Below are 8,414 nucleotides of genomic sequence, written 5' to 3'. Positions count from 1 at the left end.
GCGTGGGGAATTCTACTGGAAAAGTCTCACATCATCAGCAAGTGGACGTAGAGCTCTACTACTGCATGGGGAGATGCTAAAAAATGACATCTTCTGGATGCCAAGGAGGGGCATCTTCTTTGTGTATAGCTTACTTGTCACACTCATCCTGGATTCACTGCTTCTTCAGAAATCCCTCATAAGCCAAAAAGGAACTAAGATGCCTGATTGTGCTGCAGCTCTGGGAAAATACTAACATCTTCACCTCAAATATTATCTGAATCCCTACATAGCAGGAGCTTCCTTCCTAGAACAGTTGTGGGGAACACGTGCCATGAGATATCTCACACTTCTTCCCCTCTTGCTCTGAGCTGTGAATAACCCCCCGCTACACCAGTTTTTCCTTGTATGCAAAGAAAGATGGGGCAGGATCCACCAAGCTGTTTGGACACTGAACATGGACATTTAGACACTGGACCTTTGGACATGGTCCTGGCTATTGTAGGAGTGGACAGAAACATTCAAATGGTGGAAGAGAGCTTTGATTTTGATGCTAGGTACCCTAACAGGAAGAGAACATGAAAGGCAATGTCTGTGCATGTGCATTTCTGAGGGAGGTGATCAGAGCACTGACCACCAGTGCAGCTGCCCTGAGAGTGATGAACAGCCCTGGCTAGAGACAGCAGCTCTAACAAAGCTTCTCCTCCAGCCAAGCCAGGCTCAAAGAGAGGCAGTACCAATGAGTTGAACATCACGTCCCCACTCCCTAGGCATCCTGTTGAGCTGCAGAAGATTAAATGCATGACGGGAACATAACACACACTGCCTCTGCAAAGGTTAACACCAGCATCTTCAATTCCTATGCAGAAGAGCAACTGTGAATGTCACCTAAATAAAATAATAATAAAAAAGACAGTCTTGATATCTCCTTGAACACAACTCTTTGACTCATTTCAAGCAAAACCAAAGGAAACTGCTGAACTTCAGTAGTGCTGTGAAGACGATCCACAGTGCTGTGGTAAAGTACTGAATGGGAAGGAGTCACACAGCCACCCTCGGACATGACATTAGAGGAGTAATTTAGGCTTTCCCTTTGAATGCTCCATTTATTATAAATAATCATCATCTTTAACCATAAGTTATTGACAGCAGGAGGCTTCCAGTAATGCTGTTGCTGTATGGAAGCACTAGAGCCCAGGAAGTAGAGCAGGGCAGGAGGTATTCGGTCCTCCAGTGGGCTCTTTCACGAGGGCTCTGTTTAGATCTCCCTGTGTGCATGAAGCACGGCTATTTGGAAAATCTGGGCAGTTTCCAGCAAGCTCCTCTTTGGATATATCAGAACTATAGTACAGCACAACCTCCTGAAGATATTCAAGACACACGTGAATACAATCTTGCCTAACCTTGACATTTATAGCTCATACAGTTTAAAAGTCAAGAGAATTTGACATATATGTGCTCACTGGGCCTGGAGATGCCTTGAATTGGACTTTGAACATTTAAGATTTTTTTTTTTGATTTTCAACTTCCATGGGCAAATGTTTCCTTGGCTGTCTAAGGAAAGCCATATTTTTTAAGCCAGACCTGAAGAGTGAAGCCAATTGTTGTGTGACTCAGAAGATAAAATACATGAAGAAAAGCCATGGGAACACAGCCTGATTCAGTTGCCCTGTAAAATGCCACTATGGCACAAGCAGCTATGGAGCAGTATTTTTACCATCGGGGAGGAAAAGGGGCCTGGACCTTCTTGGGAAGTGACATGAAACCAGTGCTTATATCTACCTGGTTCATACATGGTTTCTGAAGACAAAATTGCAGTACATTTTCTCTTATAAATCCTTCTTCAGGGTAATGGTTATTCACTTTATATGTGGCTCCTCTAATGTACTAAGCACTGCTGTACTGCACACAGGATGGCCTGGACTTGTCTACCCAGGGAAGCGTAGGGTGACTGGTGGCATCAATGAAACCTCTAGGAAAACTTCCTGGGATGGAGAGGAACAATTTAGATCCCAACTGGTTTAAGTCTTCAGTGCCATTGTTAAAAAAAAAAATCAAATGATTGCCTAACATGAAATCAATGAATTTAGGAAAGTTTTTTTATTATTTTTAACCAAAACTGACTGTGGGTTCTTCTCTAGCGGTTAGAGATGTCCCCTCCAACGCATGTAGTAGCTCTTTCTATTTTGCTATAGACAGTGCAGTCCTTTGGGGTGGCTTGGAGGGAAAATTTGTTCTGTGTCGACTCATTACAGAGCGTCACCCGAGAGCCTGGAAATCCCCATGGTCTTGAAATCCCCCTTGCCTGACTCCGCTCCCACTTGCAGTGCTGAAGGCAACGCCTGACATACAATGGCCTGCACTACCCTGGATGCAAAATATTGTTTGGCTTTAAATGCTCAGGAAAGGTGCCAGATTATCAGATGCTGTTGTCTCTTTGTTTGCAAAACAATGAGCGTGAAGACTGCCACACTAAGAGCTTTCCATGTATACATTGACCCTAGCTCTGGGCGCTGGTTCTGACATCGTGCCACCCACCTGGGACCTGACTCTTCCTCGCAGAGAAAGAATTATGCCACGTTGGACAAGTGTCCATAACCTGTAAGATCTTGTGCTCTTCCACCAAACTGCAGCACAGCTGAACTGCTGTTCTGAATGCTGCATGGGCAGAGCCAGAAAATATTTAATACACTGCAGTCTCAACCAAGCTGTGCCATGTTCACTGCAGTGGCCCCAAGGTGCCGTCCTGCTGCTAGCTCTCTAAAATGCTTTGTCCTCTCTGTTTTCAAGCAGAGCTGCCCTTTCTGACCAGATCTTCAAGGCTGGGAACAAACCAGCTGGGATCAGATGTTGAGGAAGAAGAAAACATGACCAGGGAGGCACGAGGTGTACAACCTGCAGACAAGAGTAATTGGCTCATACTGCTCAGGTCATATATCTGTATAGAAACTGTCAGGTGTAGAAATGAAGTGTAAGAGCATCACAGATATGGAGATGTCACCATTTTCTGAGTGCTGTGTGAGGGGCAGAGCTACAGCCCTGCTGAGGGAGTCTATTAAACTTTTCCATGTGGATGCCCTGAACTGTGCTATGCTGGAGCAGCAAAACGTCCATTATGCAGCCCCTGGCACTCAAATCAGTGATGCCCAGAGGGGGAGTCAGGAGAAACGGTTTCTCAGAGCAGAACATATGAGCACCCACTTGAAGAACAGTGGCTCCTTTCCAGGCTCTGGCTGGAGAGCTGCAGCTGTTTTGCAAATTTGTGAAGCTTTTGCTAAAACCTCCATTTTTTTTTTCTAGGTGAGGGTACATCCTGTTGGATAGCAAGGTGCTAGCAGCTTGGTCATTTATCCCCGTGCTTCATACCTAAAGCAGCAACTGGGCAGACCTCTTGCAATTACGCTTGGGCACCATCCCTGCATGGTGCACTCCTGAAGGAGCACTTGATCTTTTCTGGCTGGAGGAATTTGTCTTAACTAAAGCGCTTCAATTAAAAGTCAAACCTGAATCGCTGGAGAGTGCCGGAGACAAGAGTCATTAATACTGGAATGCAAGTTTTAAATTATTTTTAATATGCTCCGCAAGGCATCCATAAAAAGTCCTTAATCAATATGTATTTGAATTCCCTGAATTAGGGCTTGCAGAATTTAAGTTCATGACACAGGGGCTCCAGAAACCAGCATTTCTATCAGAAATTTCCATCTTGCACAGTCAAACCTGGGAGACTGCCTTGATCCCAGCCATAGACCCTATTGACTGTAGGTCATGTGACTCAAAGAATCAGACTTCTTTGGTGACAAAAAGAACTATTGCTGTCTGCCCAGGTCCTAGAAAATGGGTATGGAGGGATGAATTGACACTGGGGCAAGACTTTGAGTGCCTGATGGTGATGGAAACCAGCATTTTTCTTAGCCATTTCAGATGGTGTTAAATATTCATAGGCACCCTTGGCAGTTCAAGCATTGCCTGGCCATCCTATGGCAGGAGAGCAGAGAGGGATTTGAAGTTAGGGGTTGTGTGACTTCATGGGAATGTATGATCTGAAGTTAAGCATGTGGCTGGATCAGGGCCAGGGGTGCAAAAAAGAAATTTCCGTCCAGAAGAAACCTCTAGGAAGAACCAAACCCTACAGGAAGCTCAGGGTGAGGTTTTTGCTTCCTATTGAACTCTAAAAAAAGCCGTGTCCCAGGAGGGGGTGAGTTTCCATAACATCCAGTGCGTCCTGTGTTAGTGTCGGGGTGGGAGGCCTGGCTGTTGGGCAGCGTGAAGAGCTGTGTCCTCCAAGAGAGACCCAGAGCAGAGACACACGGGTCTCCTGACGCAATGAACGGCACCAGTGTATGCGACCAGACAGGAGATGACACCCTATGGGGCCATAAAGACCCCTGAGGACGAAGGCCCGTGCAGGAGCTTCCTTCTCTCCTTCCTTGTCACCCCAACGCCTGGCGCTCACACTTCCAAAAGGGCCTAGGATGAGGAAAGCACCAAAAGAAGCAGAGATGGGTGCTGCAGCCAACTTTAAGAAACAAAAGTAGGAGCATGGCATGGATTTGAGCAGTGTCCCATGGCCATTTGTGGTCCTTTACCAGGGACATGGGTTTGGAAGGGGCCAAATTTCTCTCTGGCATGATTGGAGGGGCTGTTCCTAGCAGCAGGAATCTGCCTGACTTTGCTACCTCCGAGGCTTGAAATGAGAAGCTAAAAAAAAAAAAAAAAAACACAGCAGCATCAGAAAGAGCAGAGGGAGCGAAAGAGGGGGGAAAAAAACAGCCAAATACAGAGGCGGGAGGGAAGGAAAAGGGAGGATTTTGTCTCGGGGAGAGGGCGCGGGGGCGGCGCGGCCTGGCAGGAGCGCCGTCTCCGCCGGAGTTGCGCAAGGCCCTTCTGCTTGGGTTTCGGTGCCCCTCGCTTTCACGAGGCATCCCGGCACGGAAACGCTGGCCCACGCTGCGCCTTCCAAAAAAACCAGCAGGAATGCTGGAAAACGAAGAGGCCCCGTTGTGGGGAAGGGCGGGAGGGAAGGCGAGAGCCAAGTGTCGCGCGGCCAAGGAGGAAAACACGCGGCAGCGAAGGAGGCCGCCTGCCATCTAGCGGCACCCGGGCCGGGCCTGCCGCGGGCCCCGTTACATAACCCAGGCCGATAAAATAAAAAATTAAATCCTCCCAAACCAAGCCAAGCCCAGAAACAACACCCAAGACCCCTCCATTTCTCCCGTTCTTGGTGTCGATCCCACCTGTCCATGGGATCAGCTCCCACACCGGGGGGATCCGTTTCTATGTTGAGGCTGTTCGGAGCATTTTCCCCGGTCCCGCCTCCCTCCCCGCCGAGCGCCGGGGCCCTCTCCCTTGGCTTTGCTCCTGCCGTGAGGAGCACGTACGGAGCAGCCGCCAGGGAAACACACGGAGCTGCAAGTGGAGCGGCCATGGGCTTGGCAGTGTTTGCTAGCCTGCAACTCAGGCTGCATGGAGGGGTTGTGTATTCCTGAGCACTTCTCCTATTTTTCCTTTTTTCCCCCTCCTCCTCCCACACTGACTCCTTTCCTCCCCCCTTCCAGCTCTGTTTCTTTCCAGCTCGCTTGGCCGCTAGAGGATTTTTCCTCCTTTAAAAGCAATCCCCTCCCCTGCCAGCGCCGGTTTTCCCTCCTCTCCATCCCTTCCCAGCGCCTGCAGCCCCGCTCGGGGCTGCCTCTCTCCTGCCTCTCCTGCCTTCCAGCTCCCATCCTGCTGGCAACCCTTCCTTTGCAACCATGGATGCCACCAAGCTGGGGACCAAGAAGAGTGGATCAGGGACCCTTTATCTCCTCACACCTCCCCTCCTTTCCTCCATGGAAAATCCTGCCTTTCTCCCAGCTGAAACGCTCTCCCCCATCGCCCTCCTTGCCTCCTGGCTCCGGCACTGCTTCTCTCCTTCCCTGGATGGATATCTCCCATCTCCATGGCCTCCTGGCCATGTTCATCTTTCAGGGGAGGGATAGAGAGAGAGGGGTAAAGGAGCCGTATCCTGGCCCTGCCAATATCAATGCTAAAATTGCTGCTGCTTGGAGGAGGCACATGTGGCAGCCGGGTATGGCATTTCTGGGACAATAATTGCACGGAGGATGGCAGTGGCATGGAGGAAATCTGGATGGAGATGTCAACCTCTGCTGTGTTGGAGCATCCAGAGCCTGCAAGGTCCCACTGGCCCGCAGGGGCCCTTTGCAGAGGGCTTCAGAGCAGATGTTCTCAGTCCTCATCCTTGAAGATGTCCACCAAATGCAAGGAGTAGCCCCATTTCCTTAGGGACATCCAGAGGGAAGTAAAGCTGGACCTTGGAGGGAGTGAAGGCAAATGTGCAGATGGGAGCTATGTGAGCTATCCAGACATCAGGACAGACGGTGTGCCTGGGAATGTTGCCACTGGATGCATGGCCCATGGCCACACCGTCACCCTGCGGAGAGGCCAGTCCTGCTGCTGGCAGCCAGACCCACATCCAGGTATTATTCGTGATATATCTGATTTGTCATTATTATGAGATTTATGATATTATGATATTTATCATTTCCTACTGAAATCAGCTGGGAGCTGGGGTCAAACTAACCCAGATAACCCCCGTTCTGACACCATCTAACACGAATCCAGCAATTTGCCTTGGGACCAGACACCTCTAAGGGACATTTCTACTGTCCTTCTGTCTTAGGCAAGTCCATAGGAAAGTTCACCATCTTCTAACCTTGCATAGGGACTGTGTCCAGACAATTTTTTCCCCCTTTTTCTTCTCCCTTTCCTTTCTTTTCTTATGACTACTAATGCACAAGTTGACTCTACAGTTAAATCACAATGAAATCCTGGAGCAGGGGTAGTCAAACGTGTCACTAAGGATTTAGTTACAAGGCCAGCTCAATCTGCTCGCTCTTGCCACGAAGGCGCTCTCAGCACCACTGGACTTGCAGACACAGTTTCAGCCCTTTGAGGACCACTTTGACCAGGCTGCCCTGCCAAAAGCCCAGAGCAGCTGGAAGCCAAATCCTCTGCCTTGTGTCCTCTTCCTATCAACCTCGGGTCGCACAATCCCGACCCGGAGGCAAAAAACAGTCATTTTTTGGGGGTGTGATCTCTAGGGAAGGGGAAGGAAGCAGGCGGGAGCTCCCAAAGCAGCCGGGACCTCCACAAACCTGCCCAGCTCCTGCCTGGCTCCCCTGTCCCTGCGGCATCGCTGGCGCTCGACGCCTTCCTCTGCACCAGGCAGTTGGTTCAGAGTGAATTCCACTATCTCCGTATCACAGATCCCCTTGACAAGCTAGAGGGAGGCTGTGGAGTCCCGAAGCTCCCACCAGCGCTCCATTAATTAAAATATATACATATATATAAAAAGAGGGAATGAACAGCATTAACCTTGCGCTACAGCGGTAGCGCAGTAGGTACACTGTGGAAATAAAAACAGCAATTTGCAGCTAAATAAAAATAACAATTAAGCATTTGAAATACAAATGCGCCATTCAGGGGGAACAGATAAATATGCAGATACTGTCATCATGGGGCTGAGGCTGCCTCTCAAACATGCAGGTGGGTGCAAGGCTCGGTAATCCCAACAGTGCAAAACTGCATCGTGCTCTGGTTCCACCTGCCTCCAAGGGCAGGGTGGGAGGAAGGCGAGATGGGGATGAGCATGGAAGGAATGGGAAATGGAAATGGTCACAAACTGAAGCACCAAAAGCTCCACAGGAACTTAAGGAAAAGTTGCTTGACAATGAGGGTGACAGAGCCCTGGCACAGGCTGCCCAGAGAGGCTCTGGAGTCTCCTTCTCTGGAGATCTTCCAAACCCACTTGGATGCCACCGTGTGCCCCATGCTCTGGGTGTCCCTGCCTGTGCAAGGGGTTGGACTAGGTGATCTCTAAAGGTCCCTTCCAACCTTAGAGGCTCCTATGACTCTATGAACTGGGGGAGGAAGGGTGTTTTCTTTTCTGATTGGTATTTAAGTGCACAATCCAGCACACAGGCGCTCAGGTGGGCATCACCCTGGGGGCAGAAGGCCTCACCCAAGGAGCAGGACGCATTGCCCGCGGCCCATGCACCTGCGGACGGCGTGTGTGGCCCTACAGGGGGACACTGTGCCTCGAGGACAGCGGTGTGCCACCGCAGGGACAGCAGATCCTGCCCCGGGGCTGTGCAGGCCGCGGGGCCCGCGCTCAGCGCCAGGCGCGCGCACGGGGCGCGCTCCCGGCAGGGGTGGCTGCGCACGCGCAGCAGGGACACGGCGCGGGGCGGGGGGGGGGGGGAGGCGGCACCACGAGCGCGTCCCCGCGCGCCCCCGCGCGGCCGCGCCGCGCGCGCCGTGTCGAATCTGCGGCGCGCGGCGCTGCAGCCGCTGGAGCCGCCGCGCCGCCCCGAAGCGGCGCCGGCGGCGCGCGCGGAAAGTGCGGCGGCGGTTCGCGGGGCCGCGTTTACCGCGGCGCG

The sequence above is a fragment of the Tinamus guttatus genome, unplaced genomic scaffold (genome assembly GCF_059628265.1).
Source record: "Tinamus guttatus ecotype Peru unplaced genomic scaffold, ASM5962826v1 Tinamus_guttatus_pri_ptg000599l, whole genome shotgun sequence".
Taxonomy (NCBI): domain Eukaryota; kingdom Metazoa; phylum Chordata; class Aves; order Tinamiformes; family Tinamidae; genus Tinamus; species Tinamus guttatus.
This window is presented reverse-complemented; position numbering follows the sequence as displayed.